Below are 27,087 nucleotides of genomic sequence, written 5' to 3' on the forward strand. Positions count from 1 at the left end.
CAAAATCAAAGAGACCGTAATTGCAAAATTAACTTCAGGCAACTCACAACTTTAGCCGACTCTGGTCTTCTGATGTGGAGATTCTGCAGTATAATGGCCCTTTTTGAATCTTGTAAATGGGAAGAGAATTTGATCATTTATTGACCTTGAATGTCGTGCTAGTTTAGCCTTCTACTTGTGGGTATGGACTTAAATAATTTCCTGGAAATTCCTATTTTGGTTCATTGCCATGACTATGGGGCTATATTATTAGCTATTCAATCAAACGGTAAGTTTAATGCTAGAAATTACTATTAATTACTATCGACTTCTTCCCTCTCTTCTATCGTAAACAATAGAATATTTAGGGAGGCTTATGAGATCTGATTTACTGAAAACAGATCTTGAACATAGGTTCTTGTAGAAAATAAGAGCAATAGAAAATTTAGATATACAGTAAAGCTACCTACTTTTGTTACATGAATATTAAATACTTCTGCATAATTTATGAAGCATAGGTAATAGCACACATTTATCCTTTTTAAAAAAAATAATATCACAGTTTTGTTGGTACCCAGGGATAAATTCCCCACTCTCAGAGGTTGATACCAATAATGAGGCAGCTGAGAAGAAAACTCTGAGATGTATTCTCCAAGTGGCTTGTAGATGCTCCAAAGCAAAAGAGGTAAATAGGATGTGTGTTGCATTATTAATGTTCTCTGCATTTCTATAGACCGTTTTTGTGACTACCCTTAAAGTCCTTCACAGTGTGTGGGTGGTCAAGGAATTTCTGAGCTACTCCCTGTTGCTTTCAGATTATTGAACCAATTTGACTCTAGTTAATAACTCTATTTACTGGATAATGGTTACTGTCCTTTTATCGGCTCAGTAACGCCACATCCCCATTATAAACAACTGGTCGGGGACATAAATCTCTTTATATAGTAATACACAAAATACTTTGTCTCTTAAGGGCAGTCTTACAGAAACAGTCACCAGGACTGCATTTGTCATTGGAAAAAGCTGCCTCCGGCCTCTGTGGGGCTGCAACTGGGTGGCATCTTCTAAATCTTTTCTCTGGAGTTGAGCAGATGGCAGCTTTCAGATTGGAAACTTGATTCAGTGCTGCATTTAGTGTGATTAAAACAAATGATGAGCCTGGAGCTGGGTCTCTACAGCCCCACAGAACAGGTTTCAAAATGGAAAATGAAGGTAACCCGTTTGTCTACACAACACCAAAGAAATAGCTTGATGAACTCTCCACTACTGGAGTGACTGAGTTTTTTTCTTTTTTCTTTCTTTCTTTTTTTTTTCCTCATCAAATAAATTGAATTGACCAGCTGTATTGGCGTCCTGTAGACACAGCCTGAAAAGTCTCCTGCTCTAACAGGCTTCAAACTAGTGGGGGTCTGTAGTGACACAGCAGGTGCAGTGAGATCTAAGCCCTTAAATGCAGTGTATACACAGAGCTCTGCAGACAGCCCTGTGGAGCTACCACATAAGATGGTTTTTCATGTGTAAATGAGAAGGCCTTTCATTTTTCAAGCTATTGCATTATATCCCCTTCTGTTGAAAGACAAACACAGGAAATCAACTGACACTGAGTTAATTACGGAAGGGTGGCCAGTATCGTAGTCCGGTATTGTAGGCTTCAGTCATGGGGCTTAGATGCACCAGTATATTTTGCACTTTGGTCCTCAGACCTTAAGCTACACTGGGGAATCATGGTTTTCATGAGATCGTTTTCTGGGAGATCCTTTCTAGGGGCAGGTTGATATTGAATGAAATGCCTACCAGGATCGGGGGTGAGAAGGGGAAATAGTTTTAGGGCTAAGAATTATGAATAGCTCAATGGCTGACTTATAAAGGGAGAAATTACCTGGCCTGGTGTTTTAGTAGAAACTTCTTAAACCCCTGAAACTTGCTGCTAGAAGACAAAGTTGAAGTCCCTTAGCATGAATAGAAATAAATGTAGATAAAAAAATATAATGGACGCTATGTGAATTTCCTAGTCATGGAATGGACAACTCTTGCAAATTACTGTAAAAGGCATTTAAATTTTAAAGGTTTCCAATATTTTTGATTAGTATATGGAGGAGTCCTACTTTGAGGTTTTTACTTACATGTTTATAATTTCCTCATATTTAATCAGGCTGTATAACTATAGTAGGACTTTAAAATATTTTTTAAAATTTTCTCATGGTACATGATTATGTATGTCTTTGTGTACAAATACACATATTTGTGTTTCATGTATATAGATATATATGCAAAAACACACTATTTGTTTATGTACTATTCTCTCTAAAACACTTAATATTTGTAATGACTTTAATGAAGACTAATGAATGTTAAAGCCTTTGATGTGTGGAATGTTCTCTCTGACAGCCATTGGAACTTGAAGTTTTGATAATACTATTACCCCTGTTTTATTAGTTAGAAAGCTGATTCAGAGACGTTAGGTAATTTTCCAAGGTTATAAAGCTCGTAAATGACAGAGCCAGGAATTTTAACCTAGATCATAAGTCTTTGAATACTGTCATATACCTTCTCTTGTTGAATATATATTTCAAGGTAAATGTTTCAAGTAGATTTCAATATGTGCTACAAAATGAATATGATGTATACATATGCTCAAATTTTGCATGCTGAACATTTCTTTAATGAATTACGTTGGCAGATTTCTAATATAGACTGTGTTAAAGTCTGATTTTCTTGAATAAAGTAGAGATCAGACATGTTTTTTTTTTTTTTTAGTGTACATCTTAGAGTTGGTCTCTTTTATATGGCTCACATTCATATTTTAAGTTTAGCCTCAAAAGATCTATAATAGAAACATAATTTTAAGGCCTTGTTTTGGTTTTCTTACTGTTGTTGATAGCTGCTGGAAAAGAGGATTTGCTTCTTTTCTGTATATCATCCCTATGAGATGTAGGTCTCCTGAATGGCAGGTGGTATTTTTTGTTTGTTTCTTTGAATAAAGGAATGGAGGTAAAAATCTGTGATGGAAATATTTAATATTTATGACACAAAGAGACTATCAAAGACAAATCTGTGTCTTAGAGACTCCTTTGAAAAAATCCACTATTAAACTCCAAGTAGCCAAACACTTACACAATTTGGGAACATATTGTTTGTAAAAGTACTAACAGAACTCTTCCAAATGTTTTGAAAGATGTGTCTTGGGAGAGGTCAGATGGGCTCAGATGCTATGGCTCTATGTTTGTTGCTATTAGACTCTATTATATCCATTGACTTTCTAAGCACAAAAGGGAAAATGAAAGGATATCAATCATGCTGTAGAGGATAACTTCAGCCTGATCCTCTGATGTTCAACAAGTGTTTCTTATTGGGTCTGCTCAGTCATTGACAGCCACAGAATCGATGTCTGCATGACAACAATAAATGCTAATGGAGTTGTGCATGTTAAATCCCAGTGCACTGATAAAGGACAGATTCAAGTGCTGAGTGTGAGCCTTCTGTGGAAACCAAGTTGGGATTGATCTTGCTAAAATAACTTCCTTTTGTAAATCCAGAGCATTTCTCAGGACAAATTGGCTTTATTTATTTATTTATTTATTTCCACTTGGTATTTCTTGGGAAAGGAAAAATGTAGAAAAAGGTAGGTGTGTCTTGGTGGTGCTTTTCTGCTATAACCAATTTTAGAAAATCCATATTTCAAAATATAAAATGTACCATAATAGTTGTCTTAGTCATTGTCTCTGAATAATCCCATTTATTGAGATTAAAAATTAGAGATTCCATAAACTCCAGATGTTTCTAAATATCTGGGTATTCTTGTTCTTCTAATAAAGCAAATAAGATGATTAGATCTTTTTCAGTCTTGTGAAATTTTTGAAATTAATTCCATCCATGTGTGATTTGAGTGATGGTGATGGTAAGGAGCCATGCATTCTAGTTTAGAATTTATTATTTAAACAAATTTCCCAAGTATTTTTTTTAATCACTCTTGGCTTTATTTTAGTTTGTAATAGACTAATTTTTTAATACAACTATCTATCTTCAGATAAAGCACTGAGAGAGCACATATATTATTTCCTTATGAAAACAAAGACTGAAGTAACATTTTCCGATTTCATGAAATTATCCACTCATGTCCATATGTCTTTTGAAAGCTCACTGTGTAACAGGTGTACTTCTAGGTCATGGAGGGGGGACAGTGAACAAATAGATAAAACCATGCTTTTATGAAGCTTACCTTTTGGTGTGGGAAGATGGAAAATACAATGAAATTATTATATAATATCTGGTGGTACTGGGTGACATGGAGGAATACAAAGCAGGGTGTGTGGACTGGGAGTTGTGGGAAATGAGGACTACTGTTTTACATGTGGTGAAGAGAACTCAGGTGGCTATAGAGGTAAAGGGCTTGATGCTAAATGTTTAGCATTGGCTTATGTGGAGTACTAGACCTTGATGATGGAAATGGGTTTCCTCTATTCCTTTCCAAAGAATAGAATGCCATTTTACAAAGTGATATAATGTCACATCTTTCTCTCATCTATCGAATATGGCATGACTTTGAGGGATGGAGCCTTGAATGTGGAAATCTATCACTGGTTCATTGTCATATCAGACAAAGGCAACAATTGGCTTCAGAATAATCAAGCTTTAGAATAATTCACATGATTGAAGAATGGCAGTAAAGATTTTGCTATTGCCCAGATTAGCTCAGGAACAATACTGCTTTGAGAATCCTTGAGAGATTTTAACCTCTACTCCTTTGTCCATTCCCTAGCTTCCTCTTCCCCTCTTCCCAGTGGTGGATGTGGCCGTCATTCTTTATAGAATTCAGCTTGGCATGACCTTCCTCAGGGACCAACACCATCATTTCCTGATTACTCTCTGGATTCACCTACTTTATTCTTCACACATGGGAGTGGAAAGGAAATGAAAAAGAAAATGATTTCACATGTATGCAGAAATTTCAAGAAAAGGCATTTAAAAAAGTAAACTTTACACTGTCTCAAGACTCTTTTAACTTGCAGCAAATTTAATATTAGTTCAGATTATTCTATGTTTATATTACAGGATTGCTGACCTAGATTATCAGAAGACTGTCAGCAATCAGAGTTGGGCAGTTAATACATATATTTGTCACTACCTTCCTTTTATTGTTTACTTGGTCTGAAGAAAATACAAATTATCTTTCATGCATTAAAAATTTGATGACAACAATAGTACTTTTTGAACCCACACAAAATTGCCAATCATACTGAGTTCTCACAAATATTACCTCATTTTACCCCACTGGGAGTATCTATGTGGGAGAGACTATTACCATGCCTATTATAGAAGTGAGAGAACTAAGGCTTGAAAATACTAAGTAACCTGCCTAAAGTTATAAGGCTAGTAAACGCCAGATCTAAGATGAAGACTGAGGAAATTTAAATCCAAAGTCTGTAGAAAGCCACAGCATTAAAATACCATTTTCAGAGATTAGTGCAGAGAAAACAGAATTCCAATCCAAGGCCTATAGTTAGCTACTGCCAGTCTCAGAGCTTAGTGGTTTTACGTATTAGAAGCCTTAAATATATTTTTACAAAGAATTAAAAAAATGATATCCATGAAAGACTGACTTAGTATTAAACCAGTACAATGCGGAACTTCCAAGTCCATTCTAAGGCACCACTTGAGAGTAGATCAATTGGGGAGCTCCTGAGTTTGAGTTTGAGATATGCTCAAAGCAAAGAGCCTGGAGTCGGGTTTAAGATTTGGTGAAATGCACAGTTTTCCATGTAAGGAGCAAATGCATGTTTGTCTTGGAAATAGCATCCAGAGTCAGATTTGCCAGAAGTGCCAACATTTGATTTTTCTTTTTTAATCAGCAGCCAGACACAAAAGAAGGCTGTGAGTGAGCACAAATCTAACCTCATTTCTCCTTCCTCAGTTCCCTCAGTTTCACCCTCCTGTCTTGATTCATCTTTAATTCCACAAGAATTAAAGAGCTTCCTCTTATCAGGCATTGTTATGGGTGGTAGGAAAATCATAGTGAGCAAAGCATAAGATCCATGCCTTTAATAGAATTCGTATTTTACTAGGAGTGCACAGATAACCTTAATAAGTAAAATTGACAGTGATGAAGATGACAACATATCAGGGAGGGAATAGAAGTATAACTTTATGATAGGGTATCAGAGAGGGCCTCGTTGAGAAGGTAACTTCTGATTGAAAGATCTTTCTGTTGAGGGGTAAGAGTTGAGAGAGTAAGATGGGGCAGAGGTCTCTCTCACCCACTCACAAGGTCTTCTGATTGGCCCACCCACTCTTCCAGCAAGATCTGGCATGACATGACGTTGTTGGTTTCAAATTTTATGCTGGGCTGTGGAGTTACCTGACCAGTATTTGTGCATTTTTTTCAAGATATATTTTTGGTCTAGTCTGCTTACAATGAAAATATGAGATAGCTTGCTTTATACACCTATACAGGAAATACATGTTCTTCTGTATAAATGATTGTAAATTTTTGCAGGACTTTAATTTTTCTCAGCCATATGCTAGACTGTGTTGTATCAGTTGCTTTTACTTGATGAGCAGGCGGCAAGGAGCCAGAGACTCCAGAATTGTTAGGAAGGAGGAGGCTAGGGACACATACCATAAGCCGTGACATAAAACACTTAATGTAGGTAATATTATCCTTATTTTACTAATGAGATAATCAAGGCTGAGTTGGCCAGCCTTCCTCCAAATGCAACATTCTGAAGTTTTATTTGAGTTATTAAATTTCACATATCAAGTACATAATTTAATTTTTCTGTGCCTTCATTGTCTGTGTGTGGGGGGACTACATCTGTATATTTAATGTCATAATGACATCATAGATTACACACGCTTTCAGGTGCTACAATGATAGCATCTCTCTTCATATATGATAATATCTTACAACTTTTACTTTTTAAGATTTTAGTGAAATGCTGAAATCTCGCTATTCAAATAATGTATTCTAGTATCAGTGGGATGCTGAATAACCTACCACAGAAAATAACAAGCTTTGTGCAACATAAAATAAAATTCTATTTCATACTACCTAGTAATCTTTACCCTGTAGTAAATTTATGATATGATCAAATGATTCCATTTTAAAATCACTTGCTTACTAAGATCATGAGAAAAACAGGCCATAATCATAGTTAGACAACTAATAAATGCACTTATCATTGCATTCCTGTTACCTTTGACTCAGGATTTACAAAATAATGATTACTGTTCACACATTTAAAATATAATAGTAAAATATTAAATAATTACTGGGGATTCCGTATGTTTTGGTCTTATGCTAAGAGTTTTGTGTCCATTATGTCATTTCATCCATGAGACTCTGGTGAGGAGGATACTGTTGTTTTAAAGATGAAAGACATAGGTCGACCAGGTAAGAAAACTTGCTCAAGATTACATATCCCAAGGGTGGGTTTAAGATTTAGGCAGTCCCCCTCCAGGGCATATATATAACGACAGCACCATCTGGATTTACAGAGATTAGTGGGAAAAGGCATGACATTGAGGATTGTGAGTTCATTATCTTAGTAACTCGGTGGTTTTAGATTTTGTTACCTTTGACTCATAAAATAGGAATGGTCCATGGAGAAAGTGGAACCGTTTATGTGACAGTGCTTTAAAATTTTTCATACTATCCAAAAAAATATTTTTTCCTTAAAAACAGTTTCTTAATTGTTGCTTGTTAATTAGGAAAATTATGGAGACTGCACAAAAATCAGTGGTTGCCAGAGGTTGGTGCGGGTGAGCAAGGGATGAACAGGTGAGCAAAGATGATTTTTAGGGCAATGAAACTAGTCTATATGATGGTGTAGTGGTAGGTACATGTCATTATACATATGTCCAAATCATAGGAGGTACAATGCCAAGAGTGAACCCTAATGCAAACTGAGGACTTTGGGTAATAATGTTGGCAATGTAGATTCATCAGTTCTTAACAAATGTACCCCTCTGGTGGGGGATGCTGATATTTGGGGAGGCTATGCTAATGAGAGCCGGGTCATGTGGAAAATCTTTGTATTGTCCACTCAGTTTTGCTCTGCCCTAAGACTTTAAATCATAAAGTCTATTAAAGTCTAACCAAACATGTTGTTTGATACAGGGAACTTTAATCTAAAAATTAAATTAAAAACAGAAAAGTTACATAATTTTTTTTAATGTACAGCTTCTAAAAACAGCATTGCAAGTTTCACAGCTTTTATACAAGGAGGATCTTTATAATTTCCATCTAACAGAGAGGTACAAATAGGAAAGTAAGACACTTGGTCTTAAAAATAGTATATAGCAGCAAATATATATTTATCATATGGGACAAATTCTTTTCTTCTAATGGCTTATCCATAAGAATATAACTAGGCTGTTAAAAACACAGCAAAGGAGTTTTGGCTAAATCTTAGCAGTACAATGATGAGAGGCATACCGTTTTCCATATTTAAATGAAAATACTGATTAAAGAAGGTAAAAATTCCAAACAGATTACCCTGAAAACCAAGAATCTACTGAACGGCCTTTAGAATTAATGTATATTTCTTACAAAGTGGAAAATTGAAAAAAAATGCATAATCTCAGTGATGCTTATAACACAATAAATCACACAGAAAATCTTAAGAAGAATTATATTTAAATTAGCAATAAAATATATTTAAAAGGCTGAAGTAAACTGAATAAGGAGATAAATCTTTTATAGGACATGAATCTTGAATATCTGGATCAATGGAAAGGCCATGTGCCTAGTATTAAATTTATAAGTATAATGATCATCAAGAGACTGAGAACACTTGAATGAAAACACAATAGTATTTTGGTGTGTTTTAGTGGGTGGCCCACTCTTTTGTGGTTTAAATTCTTAAAAAATACATGATTGCAGTATAATTAACTTGCAGTAAGCCGAACATATTTAAAGTGTACAGTTTAATGTTTTCTAATATATATGCACCAATGAAACAATCACTGCCTTCAAGATAATAAACATCCATCAAACCTAGAAGTTTCCCCATGGCTTTTATAATGTTTCCCACCCTTCCTTTTCTTCCATCACCTACTTCCCCAAGCAATTACTCATCTGTTTTCCATCACCACAGATTAGTTTTTATTTTCTAGAATTTTATATAAATGGAATCAATCATATATTATGGACTCTTTTTTGAATATGGCTTCTATCACTCATCATAATTATATTGGCATTTATCTATGTGTGTGTATCCGTAGTTCATTCTTCTTTTTCTTGCTGAGTAGGATTGCATTGTAGAAATAGGCCATGATTTGTTTACCCAGTTAACTGTTAATGGACATATGGATTGTTTCCAGTTCTTGGCTGTGACAAAGTTGCTATAGACCTTAGTGTATAAGTGAACAGTGAAGATGTGGTAGGTAGAATATTCTTGTCCCTATGTGATAAGTGTTGTATCGATGGTGGTGATAAATAATAATAATGGCAACTACCATTAAGTAAGTACTCATTATGTGTCAGATATTGTGTCATATCCTACATGTCAGATAGGTTTTACATCTATAACTGTAATAGGACAAAATTAATATTTCAGCTGAGGTACCAAGATAAAATTGTCAGGTCCTCAAGTAAGGGTGAAACCTTAGAGAAATCATCAAATTACATGAACAAGGACTGTTTCCAGGACTCTGGGGTGAAGATTTCTTCCTAGAGTGAGGAATTAAGAACATACTATCTCTGCTTTGAATGGGATGGTGCTTCAACTGGACTTTTTGGAGGCTTGATATGCATTCCCTGGGGTTGAAGGACCCTGTGTGATGCCTGACCACACTGGGGAAAGCTAAAGCCAAATTTGCTTGGGCAAAGTATAAAATTAGGAGGCTGCTATTTGGAAATAACCATGTATACACTGAACACCACAGAGAATGATGTGAACTGGAATGTTATGTTGCCCAGAGGGACTCTGCTGGGAGGGTTGAAGAGCTCCAGGAGGGTGAATCGTGGTCAACTGTAGAATCAGGTCTGAGTGGAGGATTGGTTAGGAGGTTACAGTCGGGAAGACGGAGCAAGAGGCCACTGAGGAGCCCCCTGATGGCACACACATGCTGAACCATCTCTGTGGCTCAGAGAACAAGCAAGTGAGGAAGTTCTTTTTCTGACTACTCTTTGTCATGCATGCTCTTTGATTTTAGCAGACCAGAAAATCAGCAGTGGATTTGAGGTAGAGATGGGAAACTGAGAAGAGCAAAAGCAGGAATCCACAACATCCTCATCCGGAAGGCAGGCAGGCTGGGTACGAACTATTGGTCTTAACTCTAGAGAAAATAAATTAAAAAAAAAAAAAAAGATTGAAGTGTTGATAACTTAAATTGCACATATTTAATTACTGGAGTGAGACAAGGCTTAAAGTTATTGTTCAATTATCTGTTAGCAAAATATAAAAGGAATTGCTTTCTCCATTGGATAAATTTTAAGTGGACAGCGGGAGGCAAAGAAATAAAATTTAGTTATATCCTAGGTGTCATTCTTTTTCAGAGTTTCAGTTACATCTGAATCATTAGCTGATATAATGCATAGTTTCTGAAATTTTACTCGAATACAAAAATCTTAAGCACAAATATATTCGTGTGAGAGGCAAGAAATGTAGCTTTTAGGTGAGAAATTCAGAAGAAAATAATTCTTGCCCCCTACATTGCCATGAAACCAGAATCACAAACAGCTTAGTGCTGACCTGCCTTAGGAGATAAAAAACTAGTTCATATCTCAAAGAGCAAGATTTTAGAAAGCTCTTTGTGGATAAAGATTTAAGACGTGAATCCTTTGAGAATTGTTCATTTCATTTCTGAAAATGCCACTGTTCTAGTGTAAGTTCATATCAGCTAACTGCATGTCTTTTTCTGGAGCTTACTGTTTGTTTTTATGCAGGAGACATGAAAAATGAGGGTTCTGTATTGAGATATAACTTGGTCACAGTAGAATGATCTCCATCTAGTTATATCACAGAGCTAGCAGAGCCTTAAGAAACTAGAGACAGGGCTTTGAAATGACAATTGCAAGTAAAATGAAATAGTCATTCTCTTTACCCAAAGCTTATGAGTGAGGACTTTTTCACTGGCAGTTTTATCTTTTCTTTATAACAACCACCAGCTAAACACACACACACACACACACACACACACACACACACACACAGGTGTGCTCTCTTGATTCTGAGGCATGTGTGTTTATACATTTGGTACATTTAGCAGTTGGGAAAGAATGTAGTTTTATTTTGTAAAGATTTTATTTATTTATTTGGGAGAGAGAGAGAGCACACAAGTAGAGGGGAGCGGCAGAGGAAGAGGGAGAAACAGACCCCCCTGCTGAGTAAGGAGCCTGATATAGATAGGGCTCCATCCCTGGACCATGGGCTCATTACCTGAGCTAAAGGCAGACACTTAACTGACAGAGCCACCCAGGTACCAAAGAATGTCGTTTTAAAGAGAAGTCAGTCTTGCCCAGCTTTACCTTAAACTTTATACTAAGATGTTATATTGTCTTTTCTCAAATTGAAAATGAAAATCTTAGCACATCTTTAATCTGAATAGCAATGGAAATAAATTCTGGTAAAATAGTTTATTTACATTTAAAATGTGTCCAGTATTTTTTTTTTAATCCTGCATATATCCTGAGCAAGAAAATTCCCAATAAGCATTTTCCATTCTAACTCCACATGTGAGATCATTACAAACTTTAAAAAATCTTATGTCAGGGCGCCTGGGTGGCTCAGTGGGTTAAGCCGCTGCCTTCAGCTCAGGTCATGATCTCAGGGTCCTGGGATCGAGTCCCGTATCGGGCTCTCTGCTCGACGGGGAGCCTGCTTCCTCCTCTCTCTCTCTCTCTGCCTGCCTCTCTGCCTACTTGTGATCTCTCTCTGTCAAATAAATAAATAAAATCTTTAAAAAAAAATCTTATGTCAAAGTTAGGATTATAACCATGTCATACTTGGATAGGAAATACTCCAACATATTTGACTCAAATATTTTTCTGGAAAAAAAAACTTATATTACCTTTATTTCCAGTTTTAATTGTCTTCCTTATGTTTGAATGAATTTTCATTAAATTTATAATAAAACTAGCTGTGCGATTACTTCCAGAAAAAAATATTTTCAGGAAAAATCACAGTCATCTTATTTAGTTGAAATACTCCAACATTTAACCAAGTTTTGTTTTGCTTTTTTGTTTTGTTTGTTTTTGGGGGGGGGAGAGTAAGAGGGCACAAATAGTGGGGAAAGGGCAAAGGCAAAGGGGAGGGAGAAAGAGAGGCAAGGCTTGATCTCAAAACCCTGAGGTCATACCCGAGCCAAAATGAAGAGCCAGAGGCTTAGCCAACTGAGTCACCCAAGCCTGCCTCCTGCCCCCTCCTCTGTGCAAGAGCTAACATTTTAAATTGGGGGAGTATTTGAAATTTGGGGAAATAATTATAGATGAACAAATAAGATAAACTGGATACTCCAAACTCATCATTTTCCAAATGGGTGGATTGAGGTCCAGAGCCATAAAAGGGGAGAGCCTAGCATTCTTCTGTGTCAAGGTGTTGTTCATTCCCCTAAACCAGGTAGATTATACTATTTATTGTTTCATTATTGAAGACTTCTTTGAAATCAACATAGAGAAGCTTGGGTGATGAATTGTTTTTTTAAAGATTTTATTTATTTATTTGACAGAGAGAGAGATCACCAGTAGGCAGAGAGAGAGTAAAGGAAACAGACTCCCTGCTGAGCAGAGAGCCCAATGTGGGACTTGATTCCAGGACCCTGGGATCATGACCTGAGCTGAAGGCAGAGGCTTTAACCCACTGAGCCACCCAGGTGCCCGTGGGTGATGAATTTTGATAAGCATCTGTCCATATGCACAATTCCCTGATGTTACTGATATGAAATAGCAGGGTAAATATACAGCAATTCCAAAGTACAATTATCTTTCAGCAGGAGATGGTTTCTTAATGTCTATTCTTCACTTGGTACTGTTTTGTATAAAATTTTCAATTTATGGACACCTGGTTGGCTCAGTGGGTTAAACGTCTGCCTTTGGTTCAAGTCATGATCTCAGGGTCCTGGGATGGAGCTCTGCATTGGGCTCCCTGTTCAGTGGGGAGTCTGTTTGCCTCTCACCCCTGTTTGTGCTCTCTCTCAAATAAATTAATTCTCTAAAAAAAATTCTCAATTTGTATTTATTGAATTAACTTGGACTTAGGAAATTTTTTTATGGAGGGTATGGGATGGGAGTCTGTGTTATGAATGATGTAAGTTGAAGATAAAGAACCAAACTTAACTAAATTTTCTAATTCATGTGGCACTTAATGACAGGGTAGCTTGACAGATGGAGGAACTTTTACAGCCCACTGATTTGATTTACGATTGATTCAGGGTTTTTAAAATTAATTTTATAAAATATTTTATTTATTTGACAGTGAGCACAAGCAGGAGGAGAGGGAGAGGGAGAAGCAGGGCTCCCTGCTGAGCAAGGAGCTCTACTCGGGGCTCGATCCCAGGACCCTGGGATTATGACCTGAGCTGAAGGAAGATGCTTACCTAACTGAGCCACCCAGACACCCCAGGATTAGTTCAGAATTATCCTAAATCAGTTCATTTGGAGTTTGTGGGCCTAAGGTTTTTTTTTTTTTGTATGATATTTACAGAGGATACATACTCAGAAGTAGAAGGGTACACACACACACACACACACACACACACACGCATATTTAGTAATACTTATATATTAAGAAAGTGTTATATACTTCTAATACCTATATACATAAAGCCATACTTATCTGATATTTTATATGCATTGTCTCATTTGAGCCAAAACAACTCTATGAATTAGGGAGTAATATCAGCATATTAGCACTGAGGAAACTGAGGCTCAGGGATTAGGCAACCTGCATGATTTCACACAGTTAGTCAGATTCTGGATTTTAATTGGGTCTGCTCAATTCTAAGCTTCTGTGTTCTTTTTTATTGGCCTTCTGCTTAAGAAATCAAACATTTCAGAAGAATGCAACCACTAAAAATCTGTTGGCAAATGTTGACAGTTTCAAGATCTACATGAGCTTAATCTATTCATTAGGAAATCATGATCAGTCTGTTGATGGTAGAACCTGAGCCCTAAACATCACGAACCAGCTTCTCTGAGGTAGGGTGAAGGGGGAGATGGTATCCTGAAAGAGCAAGGCACTTGAAGGAATTACCACGGTATGGTGGCAAACTTTGATAAGCGTTTTTAGAGTTACTAATTGTAATATTTGAATTCCTATCTCACTCAAATTACTGTACTCTGTGTATTTTTGTGGTGAGCAAATGGCAAAGACACATTTCCTCGGGATACAAATTTTTTCCCGTATGCAAACAATATCCTCCTTTATTTGAATGAGAACAGATGGATGAAACCTCAATATAAATACTTATTGCCCATAGTAATGGATGATTTTATGAGACATTCAAATTGGGCTTAAACAAGGGTATGAATTAGTAGATCTGCTTAGCTTGATATTTTTATTCTGACAACAAGAATTTCTATAAGAAAGGGTGAAGCTGAAAGGGCAACTGAGGCCCCTTTGAGTGAATTAGTATTCCTGTTGCATTACCCGTGTGGATAATATTCTTTACCTCCGATGTGACCCTTACAAATTTAATTAAATTTGATGGCTGGCCAGCATGTAGATTATTCCTGCTGTAGACAAAACTTCGATGTTTTCTGGCTATGGATAAAATATTTGTGGAAGTTCCTATTAATTTATGTACTCACCTAACTTTTCTAACATTAGATGTTAGAGCTGAAGAGCAAATGATATTTGCTGCCTTGCTATTATGTGCCTCATATCTATTAATGGTAAACCAAAAAAGTGTGATGGTACTATATGGCCAGGGTCACTGGAGATGTTTTATAAAATATATTTGTAAAACTGTTGGATTTTAAACAAACCTGATATATGAAAATTAGAGGTTATATTTATTTTTTAATGGAATTTATTCCTCTGTGTGTGTGTGTGTGTGTGTATGTACAAAATTAGGTATCAGAATCCCCCAAAAAAGAACCACATTCATATAACAAGGTCCCTTTTTATTAAAACATCAACACTTGAATGTTTTCTATTGAAAACCTAGCTCTAGTGAAGAGATTATTTTCTCATCTGTACAAAGCTTATTCTCAGCATCTTGATGATTAATATTTCACGTACACTTAACAGCATTTGGTGATTTTGAGATGCAACATTGTTCTGAACCAAGCATTCCTACTATCACAGTAGCCTCTACGTGGAGCTTTTCTTCTAAGTGCACGTTGACAAGGCTATGGTAGGGTAGAAGCTGCATGGTACAGTGAGACTGTAGTTTCAAAATTAAGCAGATTGCTTTCCAGCATTATGGCTCTGGCAAAAACCAGTCAGTTTTTCACTGTCTCTATTTCCTCATTTATGAACTAGGAATGATAACACCTTCCCTGTGATGACTGACAAGTGATATATTTGGAGAAACAAATAAAATTTTATGTCATCATTATTGAAGCATTGACAAACCCTACTAATGAATGGTTGGGGGGAGAGGAGTATCGGAAGAGTTCCTTCCCACAAAGTACAAACTACACTTGTGCACTGAAGGACAGGATGGCAGTGTGGTAAGAATACAGGACAACGGGCACTGAAGGATCTGCTTGTGACTCAGACTGTGCTCATCTCTTCTTGTTACCTTATGCTATTCTAGAGCCCCTGGCTGCCATGCTGTCTCTAGAGCACACATTCTTATAATGATGTTCTGGACACCTACATGTCTCATTCCTTGACTTCCCTTCAGAACTCTGTTCAAACAGGTCTTCATTGAAGAGGCTGTTTCTTGTGACTCTGCATAAAATGAGGCACTGTTCTCAACCACAGTGACTCTTATCCCTGCTTGATTTTGCTTTACTGTTATATGGCTTATTGATTGTGGATTTTCTTTCCATGAAAACACAGGCTTCATGAGCATAGGAACTTTGTCTCTCTTGTTGACCAGTCCATCTGCAGAAGCTATAGGACATGGATATAAATGAGGGAAGAAATTAGGCTGGGAGCAGAAGAGTTGTATTCTAGTCTTTTCTCTCTGTGAACATGGAGAATCTGTCAGTTATTTCTGGACTTCATTTTTCTCACTGTAACTGCTAGAATCAATTTTTATTTTTTGCATAGTAGTTGGGAAGTTAATGAAAGGAGCAAACTATTTATGTGTACCTACTACAGGGCATACCTTGCTGCAGGTAATTTGCATTAATTATCCAAGCGCCATACTAACTTGAGAAATGGATGGAAGTATGCCTATTGCAGATTAAGAAACCAAAGCTAAAACAGTTTGCAACTTGTAAAATCTAATGAAAATGTGTGAAATAAGTATTGAAGATATGTCTTTTTATAAAAATAACATCTTATTAGACTAGCAAAGAAATGAATGATAGCTATTTTTGTTAAAACCATCCTAGAGTTGTAACTAAACCAGTGCTGTGTTCACTCCTTGGTGAGTCAGAAACGACACCAGGCTGGGTTGTCCCACAAAGAAAACTCTTATTTACAGCAAACAGGGAGATCTCAATGAATGACTCCTAAAGCTCTGACTCTCCAAGTAAGGGTGGATGGGTTCCTTTAATTTAGGCTAAATAAAATATCTAGGATGTTATTTTATAGTTAGGATGAATATTTAGACAGGGAAGCCTTGTTATCAACTGTAGAGGTGGGCATAAAGTGTGTGTGCCTTAAGGAGACATGTGTGTACATACATTATACATTATATAAATGAGGCTTGTGCTCCCCTCCTTGGGTGGAGATTTTAGTATTACAATGAGGTAAAGGTTGGTCATTCCAGAGGTGACCATTCAGGCACCAGTCAGGGGGTAGGGTTTAGCCCAACAGGTCTGGGTGGTTTAGGCCTGTGGAAGGCCTTTTCAGGGCTGTCGCCATCACCTAGATTTTTTCTATATTAAGAGGAAAGGCAGGGGAAAAATGTAAGACTAAATTTAGTGAGTATAAGTAGGTGTGCAGTAAAGGCCACTTCTTGGGGTCTGGCTGGTGACCTAGTTTGCTAGATGAAAATAATATATGATTAGAGTACTTTCTCCATTTGTATGATAACATTAAGCATGGACAAGAAATAAGTAGAACAAAAATAATTCATTTGGATATATTACCATTGGTACTATCTGCTGAAAGGTTTATATAAGTTTCCATTTTTTTAAATAGAGATCTGTTATAACCAGAGCAGTAATTCTCTAAACATTTCAGATCTGTTGTAATAGAAATTTTTTCAGACCCACTTAATTTTTTTTCAGCAAAGGACAAATTATTTTGATAGTGCTTTGAATTTTCTACTTTGTACCCTTTTGTATAATTTTAAATTAATGTATAGGGTGTATACTCTGTTCAAGATATAAAGGCCTTTGATCACATATTGACTTACGGGCTTTGGTAATAGCTTAAAGGCCTTCTAATGTCTGTAGCACAAGGTCTGGCAAATGTTCAAGAAATTAGATGGAGGATACTTTGTTTATGCCCAAGCCTTTTTGGCTAATTCAGGTACAAAAATAAGAGGTCTCAAAATTCTTTTATCTGAAGAAGAAATGGAAGAAATCTCTTTGAATGAGAATTTTCAGGTGTAAGGTGGGAGAGAAAACTCAAGAAAAGACTTTCCACAGAAAACCATTTAAATGACAAGATAGCTAAATTATCCTCACAAAAGCTTACTGGGCAGCAAGGGGAAAATAGTGGTCTTCATGAACTCAGAAAAAAGGAACCATTTCTATTCCTAAGTACTTTATACATCATATCTCTTTTATTAAAATTTGGAAGAAGTAATCTTAACTGGGCTTGTAGCCATTTAGAAAAACTGAATAATTAATTTCTACTGTTTGTTTTTGTTTTTCTATACCAGGCTAAAATATTTTATTCTATTCACCTAAATGGCTTCAGGCCCAGCAAGCAATATGCTAAATGAAAAGTTTGTCATGGGAAAAGATCTTCAAAAATTAAGCAGTTTTCTCATTTAAATAATTTTAAGAGACCCAGAGTAGATCACATTTTAGGGACATGGATAAAATTGAATTCCTTTTAATTTTGATTCTCCACTCTTAAAATGTATGGAAAGTTTAATTAGAAAATGCACATATGATTTCCATTGATTAAATTGAGGATGGTATTGAGATGCTTTTTAGTTTCTCTGTTACTGGTCTTAGGTCTGTCACCTTGGACATGCTGTTTCAGATCCTCTGGGGCCAGTTTAAATGAAATTGGCCAAGTGAAAATGACAAGAAGAAATGCTTTTTATTCTCCTCTAGAGTTTAAAAAAAAAAAAAAAGGTGGTGGAGACATGAGATGAATGGGGAACATAAGTTTCAGGCATCAAAGTGTTGGTATAAAAACATTGTTTGATTTTTCCGATGGAATAGATCATCATACAAGGAACTTTTGACTTCAGTCTGTTATTTTACTTAATTATTCATTTGGCAATGACAGTGTGAAATAATATTTAGTGAAGTTTTTTTTTTTAAATCCTCTATTTTAGTAAGTGGAAAGGAAATTTAAGATTTGCCACATTATCTTATATTTATTGAAATGCTTATTCTGATTCTCTTTAGAAATATGCAACTCCAGGTACTGATTGTTGATTAAGAGGAAGCATAAAGTGTGGAATCGGGGCAAGATAGGGTAGGGGTGTGACTCTGTGTGTATGTGCACATGATGATTTAATTAAAAATTATTTATAGTTGTAGAGGACGGAAGAAAGGGAACTATATCCAGGTGCTTATGTTTGTGTTTTCTTTGCAACAATAATATACTGAAAGCTTAAATGGATGAAACAAATTCTGGAGAGAAGAACATCTTAATGTAGACCCATCAGCTGACTAATCTGTGGTCTAATCAGTATGTTACCATTATGATTTGAAAGGAAAACATGCTTAGTCTGCAAGGATGCTTTGGAGAACAGAACCAAACAAAAATGAAAGTTCAGACTCTTTTTTTTTTCCCCCTATCATACATTGCTTTTTCCATGAGCAGCAGTATTCTAGCAGTTTTTATCTGAAACATTAGCCTGGCCCAGTAGGTGTCAGATTAGATATACATTACTCCATTATCTTGGTATACTACTCTGCATCAAAGGATCTATGGACTTGGAAACTGAAAAAGAAAGAGAATAAATAAAGGATATCTCTTTTCAGTTTTAGAGTAGCGCTTTTAACATTAAGAAAAATCAATAACTGGATTGACTGCATTCAGTAGGGAGCATTATTGTTTCCCATAATGTATCTAATGCATATCATTACCAGAGTAATCACATTATTATCTGCCTCTGCCTTGCTGCTTGCTTCGCTAGATATGAAGCCAGAGCTATTTGTAAAGTAAGGTTTTTTTCTCTTTTGCAAAATTGCTGCAAATTGTATTTTTCCCATTTTCTTTATTAGTTGTTTGAACTAGCCAGAACCTCTGAATTCAGATTAAGTGTCTTGGTTGGTTGTGGTAGTTATTATTTTTCTCCTTCAGGATTCCTTTTTGTCTCTTACTCAAATTAATCTTTAGGAAACGGGACAAATCGTTTGTGGTTCATCGTACTGTCTGGTGTGGAAGATGGGGTAGCATGAGCTGAATGTGGGGGTGGGCTTTATGTTTGTGAGATACCTTTTAAAGTCAGCAATTGAAGAATGATCCTGAAAAGCTTTTCCAACAGTGTTACATTTCAACCCTCCAGTTCAGGGGGCTCAGGCTAAAATAATGAAGAGTGTCCAGAGATTAGAACAATCAATTTCCTTTCTGATTCTGATTATGAAGGGGGTAGAAGATATGCCTCACTTAATATGAGATGCACATTTCACTTACGTTTAACTCCTTCATTCATGAACTTCATGACTTCATGTGGGCCCCTCATTTGTATCATGGGAGCCGCACTCCATTCTATTTCCGTAGAGATTTGCAACAATGTGTGTTAAGATACCTAGCCAAGACTACGGTGGTGGTGTTCTTCTCAGTGACAATATAATAAAATGGTGGTTATTTCCAGTGACAATATAATAAAAGAGGGTCAGTGGAGCAGAAAAACTGCCCAGATGAAGACTAAAGTGAATACACATGGGGTGTTTCTCTGAAGAATTCCTTATACTTCAATAGCAACTGAAGTTGCTAATGATGTCTGATTAAAAAGCTAAATGGTGGGAAAGAAAAACAAATGCAGTTTTCTTAAAAATATGACACCAGGAATAGGAAACAAGTAGGGCTTCTGAAGTGCTGGAAGATTCAGTCACACTTCCATCAGGTAGGAAATAGGGGGGAGGTAGAGCTGGTCTAATTCATAGGCCTCACAGAAAGGCTTCCTGGAGAATGAGAAGATGGCTTTTTTGGTACAATAATTGCTCTCAGGAAACCCTACTTTGCTCTTGGACCTTAGATTCCTCTATGTCTCATTTCACTTGCATTCTAAAAGCATCATTACTTAAGGGCAGATTTCAGAATTTTCTTTACCAGAAATACAAATCACACATCTTCTTTTTTCCTCCCTCCTCCGTCCTCACCCCGCCCTCCCCTCCCCCCTCCCTTCCCCCCTCCCTTCCCCCCTCCCTTCCTTCCTCTCCCCTCCTCTCTTCCCTCCTCCTCCCCTCCTCTTCTCCCTTGTCTTCCCTTCCCCATTCCCTTCCTTTTTCCTTCCTTTCCTCCCATTCCTTTCCTTTCCTTCTTTCCCTGCCTTCCGTTTTTGTACGACTATTCTAGAGGATGGGTAATAACAGACAAGAGTCCCATTTGACAGAAGTTTGAACTTTGGGAGGCAAACTACTTTCTGGTCACGTAGAAATACTTACTTGATTACAACCATTTGTCAGTTCAGTTTGTGGAAGCAGATTAAGCCAGAAAGCTGCCAATATTTTTCCATATTTGATTCTTTCTCTCCATTATGGAAAGGAAACCAAAGTACTTGGGAATTAAAAACCTCTTTGATTCCAGAACAACGGTGTTGCTCAATTTGGAACTGGCAAGGGGTATAGAGGTACAAAGGAAATGGATATAGAAAACAGAAATTCTGGTTTTCTTTCTAGCTCAGATGGAAGCTTTTAGGATCATGCTTTTAGGATCCTAGAAGAAATCATTGGAACTTGGAGTATGATGACCAGACATTACTGGGATGTTTACGGAATGCTTTTGCTATGATCCTTAACTTTTAATCTATATTCTGACATATTTTTGCAGTGTAAATATATGTATTTATCTTATTATGTGTTAAATCTACATTTAAATATTACATATTTAAAATATAATTATGCATAATATATAATAATTAGAAATGTGTTTTAAAATACATTTAAAATATACAAATATATATTCAGTTATATATATATATATATATAAAAAACCAAAAATACAACAGAAATAAAGACATTCTGCATTTTCTAGAGGGAACAAATTTGAGAAATACATGAAAATGAAAGTATAGGAAAATTGTGTTTGTGTATATTTTTACTTGTTTGATTTGTTTGTAGTTTCCCTCAAGAACATGTTTCAACAGACACTGGTTGATAGTAAATGATTTTTCAACACAGAACAAAAAGGAAACAAGTAACTCTAATCAAACAAACTGTTAATAGCCTCTGGTTAGTGAGAAAATTCAATTGTCTAGCCAAGTTTAAAAATCAATAGTGGCCACTCTAAATTTGAGTATAGTTATAAAATGGCAGACTCAAACACATTCTCAGAGATGAGAACTTTTTTCTCATCTTATACAAATACAAATATGTAATACAAATATGTCAGAATCTGGGGGTAGGGAAAGGAATCAAAACCTCAAAGAGAATTAGGGTGTTTCATGTTAGATACATAAAATGTACTCAGAAAAACTGATGACAAAGTTATCAAATACCAGTGACCAAGTTACAAATGAAGATTTCAGTAATTTGGTCTAAAAAATTCTTATGCTTATGAATGATAGATTTATATTGTATTTGCCTAATGTATCTAATGCCTATCATTCAGTGGAAGCATCCTCAGAATTAGGAACTCCATTGTTTACCCATCTTGCCATCTAAGATTCTGAGAACCAGAGACCTCAAGAGGAAGTGTTGTTGTCCAGTAGTTAGAACTCTAATTTTGCACTCAGACACAGGTATGTTCAAACCGTGACTCAACCACTCGTCTTTGAAACAAGTACTTTCTTCTTCCAAAATCTCAGTTTACTTGTTTTTGCTGTGGGACTACTCATAGTGCCTACTTCATTGTATTTAATTATCCTCATAGGATAACTAGAAGAGTATAGAATAATAAAAACATTGTAGCTAATGTATATAATACCTACTATAGAGTAACTATTGAATATTCCCATTTTAGTATAATATATAGTAGCTAATAAAGCTATTATGACTCTCAGGTTTTGGTTTGGACTGCTGAACTCACTTGTTACACTATTAGTGAGGTCACAGCCTTACTGAAATTCATATATAGTCCACATATTTTTATGAAACATCTACTAAATGTAAGTTACATCATTGCTTTTTATAAAATAGGAAAATATAACATCGGTCCTGTTTCTAAGAAGCTTATAATTAAGCAGGGGGTACAAGATACTGTAATAAAAGATAAATTGTGGTAGGCAAAATCAAATAGGAAAAAAGTCCTGTGGTTTTAAGAATGAAAGGGAGATACCTTTGACCAGGTGGAAGGTGATCAATAGACTATAGTTACTCTATTTGCAGTAGTTATTGCTAACTCCAAATCCAAAGCTCTCTTGCAGAGCTAAATAAATAAGTCTTATAAAATATAAGAGAATCACAGAATGATTTATTAAATCTATTAACAACATTCACATGAAATCTCTTTTGTTAAAAATAAATAGGAAGGAAAGGAAAAGAAAAACTAAAAAGTTAAGACTCTATGACTATATTGTGCTTAAGGCAAGTGGACCTCTTTGAGAAGAAATCTATGGCTGATTAAAATATGAGCTATCCCATTAATCACACAATACATTAGATAATAAATTGTGGTTGTTAACTTGATATGCACCATTGAACATGGAGAAAATATCACATAGGCAGACAAGTGCACCAAAGTATGACAATGTAATAGCTTGTGGATATATTCTTTTTGTAAATATGTCTGCAGCACATCCAGTGTCTTACTAAACTATGCTGTAAAATAAGGTTACTCTTTAAGTCACAGAGATTAATGCTGCAGATTTTTCAACACTGAAAAAAATCATACATTTGAATAGAAGGAAGGGTGAGATAGAAATTAACATTTTTCACTCAGAGTGTGTCATTCTAATATCTCATTCAATTTTCTAAGGGAGCTCTGAAGATGTTAGATTAAAAAAATGTTTTGGAAAAAGAAAATCCAATAACATATTCCACTGACAGATAAATATGTGAGCTAATTTCAAGGACTAGTTTGAACCATGATAGGATATTTAACTCTTCTTTGTAGATCTAGTGAGCCCACCCTGAAAATTTGCTGATAGCACATATAGGAAATAGAAACAGTGCTATACATTCTATAGGCTAGCAGTACTTTTTACAGAAAATCATAAATTTCTTTCAGTTTTGATTAGTTAAATATGTAAATGTAACATTTAACCGATTGTTAAACATAATTTTCACCTGGTCTTGTGTTTCCAATTTTCTTGACGAAGTAACACATTGAGCAACTTGACCAGGTTTCACTGTGAATATTGTCTTCTTGTATGCTGGTGTGTTGTCCAACATTGCAGCCTGCTAGCCACATTTGGCTACTGAGTACTTGAAGCATGATTAGTCTGAACTGACATGGCTGTCAGTATTAAATACACACCAGATTTCAATGACTTAATTTAAAACAGGCAAGATATCTCATTTGGATTTAATAAAATACATCAGTTATACCTCTTTCTTTTATACATATCATATATATATATATACATATATATATATATAAATTTACTTTAAATGTAAAAGACTACAAAATTTAAAACTACTTATGTGATTTTCATTTATGGCTTGAATTATACATCTGTTGATTAGAGTTGTCTACAGGATCCATAAAGTAAACTACTGATAAAGGAGATAAAATTCTGAATGAAGAGATTTGACGTGCTCAGAACTACATTGAAATAGCTCACATTCTCCCTTCTCATGGCTGCATAATATTTCATTGTATATATGGACCATATCTTCTTTATCCATTTGTCTGTTGAAGGGCATCTTGGTTCTTTACATAGTTTGACAATTGTGGCCATTACTGCTATGAATATTGGGGTAGAGATGGCCCTTCTTTTCACTACATCAGATCTTTGGGGTAAATACGCAGTAGTGCAACTGCAGGTTCATAGGGTAGCTCTGTTTAATTTCTTAAGGAATCTACACACTGTTTTCCAAAGTGGCTGCACCAACTTGCATTCCCACCATCAGGGTAAGAGGGTTCCCCTTTACCCACATCCTCTCCAACACTTGTTTATGGTCTTATTAATTTTGGCCATTCTAACTAATTTAATGTGGTATCTCAATGTGGGTTTGATTTCAGTTTCCCTGATGGCTAATGTTGAACATTTTTTCATCTGTCTGTTAGCCATTTATTGTCTTCTTTGGAGAAGTGTCTGTTCATGTCTTCTACCCATTTTTTGATATGATTATTTGTTTTCTGGGTGTTAAGTTTGAGGAGTTCTTTATAGATCTTGGATATCAGCCCTTTATCTGTAGTGTCATTTGCAAACATCTTCCCCCATTCTGTGGGCTGCCTGTTTTGTTGACTGTTTCTTTTGCTGTGCAGAAGCTTTTTATCTTTATGAAGTCCCAAAAGTTTATTTTCACTTTTGTATCAACATGGACGGGACTGGAAGAGATTATGCTGAGTGAAATAACTCTAGAAGAGAAAGTCAATTATCATATGGTTTCACTAACTTGTGGAGCATAAGAAATAACATAGAGGACATTAGGAGAAGGAAAGGAAAAGTGAATTGGGGGAAATCAGAGGGGGAGACAAAGGATGAGAGACTGTGGACTCTGAGAAAGAAGCTGAGGGTTTGGAGGGGTTGGGGTGGGGGGATGGGTGAGCCTGGTAGTGGGTATTAAGGAGGGCACATATTGCATGGAGCACTGGGTGTGGTGCATAAACAATGAATCTTGGAACACTGAAAAAAAAAAAAAAAACAAAAACTCATGTATCTACTCCTGTATCTACTGACCTTAAAACATGTTTAAGTTGTGGGTAAATGGTTATATATAAACTATATAATTCAAAGTATATGATGCATTAGAAAAAAGCATAAGAAAAATAGACTGCAATTATGTATGTGTAGGAAGATAACATTGTGAAATCTAAAACACAAAATATTCATTTAGTTACATGTTTCTTATCTGAAGGGTAGGCCCTACTTGTGATTCCTGCAACCATATTACTATATTGAGATTACAAAGGACCCTCTTCTCCCAGATAGTCTCAAATTTTGTGGAAAATTTATTTTCTCATCAAAGAATTTTAAATAGAATCAATACAAATAAAAAAATAAAAAAAATCTTTGTTCAAGTTTATTTCCCCTCCATTGAAAGGCCACATAAATCATCTGTTTCTTTTCTTTTTTTAATGTCTGTATTTGGCAATACTGGGATCCAACCAGGGGAGAAAAGCCCCAGATATAGTCATAGGTGACTCTAGAATTTATTTTTCTTTAGTACTACAATAGTCTGCCTTTGGGTTGGTAACTTAATAAATCAGTCTTTATTGCCAGAAAGAGTTGATATATATTCTAAAGCAAGCCATATATAATTTTACTTGTATTTTTAAAGATGAGACCATTTATATTTTTACAAAACTATGTTTCTTCCCAGAATTATCACCATGTAAATTCAGAATATAATAGTTGTTCCTTAAGGGCCTATTATATGCCAGGAGTAACCATTAGGTGGAGGTGTATCTTGAAATTTTTTCACATGTGCGTGCGTGTGTGCGTGTGTGCGTGTATGTATGTGTATGTGTGTGTATGTGTATGTGTTGGGGTGGTTAATACCTGAAAATATTTCCTTTGGAAGGTCTGTAAGGGTCACAACTGGACTTTGATGTGTGGGCCAGATCTGAGGATTAATCCTCAAGGAGGTGGGGGAAAAAAAAAACTTTTAAAAAGTCTGAAACAGAAAAACCTTGTGGATTCTAAACCTGTGGTGTCTAATATGGCAACCACTTAAAACCTGTATCTACTGACTATTTCACTTATAGCTGATGTTACTGAGAAACTGACTTTTTAATTTTATTTAACTTTAAGGTAGATTTAAAAACTGATATTGGATTCAGTGAATGAGAAACTTTTAAGTGTGTTTGGAAAAAAACCTTGGATTTACTTTTCCAGCTGTACACTTTATGATATATAAATGCAGATTAGGTATTTTCAATTCCAAATTCCAAATTGAGATATGCTGAAAAGAATAAAATACAAGCCAGATTTTGAAACTTAGTACCAACATAAATTAAATAGCTCATTAATAATTTTACATAGATCACATATTGAAATGGTATTTGGATTGAAAGGTATAAAAATTAATTTCACCTGCTTTTTAAGTATTTTCTTAATGTGGCTACAAGAAAATTTAGAAGTCTATCTGTGGTTTATATTTTGTTTCTAGTAGACTGTGCTGTCTAAAGATGAGGAAAACACATGGAATTAACCATGAGATACCAAGACTGTAAATGGGATATGACAACAAAAGGGAGACTCTAATGGCAAGTTAAGAGTTAGTAGCAAATAAAAGAGAAGGAGGTCCTTAGCTTATCTTACTGTGTTGGCAGGTGACTAGTGTATAATGCTTGGACTGGTTTGAGGGTTTAAGATTAAAAACATAACTTTTAAGTCTTTTGTGCCTTATAATCAAAGACAAGTAGATTGTTGCTTTAATAATAATAATTTTAGTTATTACTAGTTTTACTTTTAAAAAGTGTTAACTGAACTTACATCTCTTTTGAACCTTCCACATGGTATTAAGTGCATTATGTACAGGCATTGAAAGAATTTTACCACAATAAACCTTGAAAACAAAAGATACCTGAATTATAGGATGGGAAAAATAATGTTAAATCAAATTTAATTCCAAGGGTAGAAATCTTATGAAGCAGTTATATGGCACACTTTGTTATGTAAAATCTATTCCATGAATGA

Source organism: Mustela putorius, unplaced genomic scaffold (genome assembly GCF_011764305.1).
Source record: "Mustela putorius furo isolate JIRA1106 unplaced genomic scaffold, ASM1176430v1.1 tig00000421_pilon_pilon_pilon, whole genome shotgun sequence".
Lineage (NCBI taxonomy): Eukaryota > Metazoa > Chordata > Mammalia > Carnivora > Mustelidae > Mustela > Mustela putorius.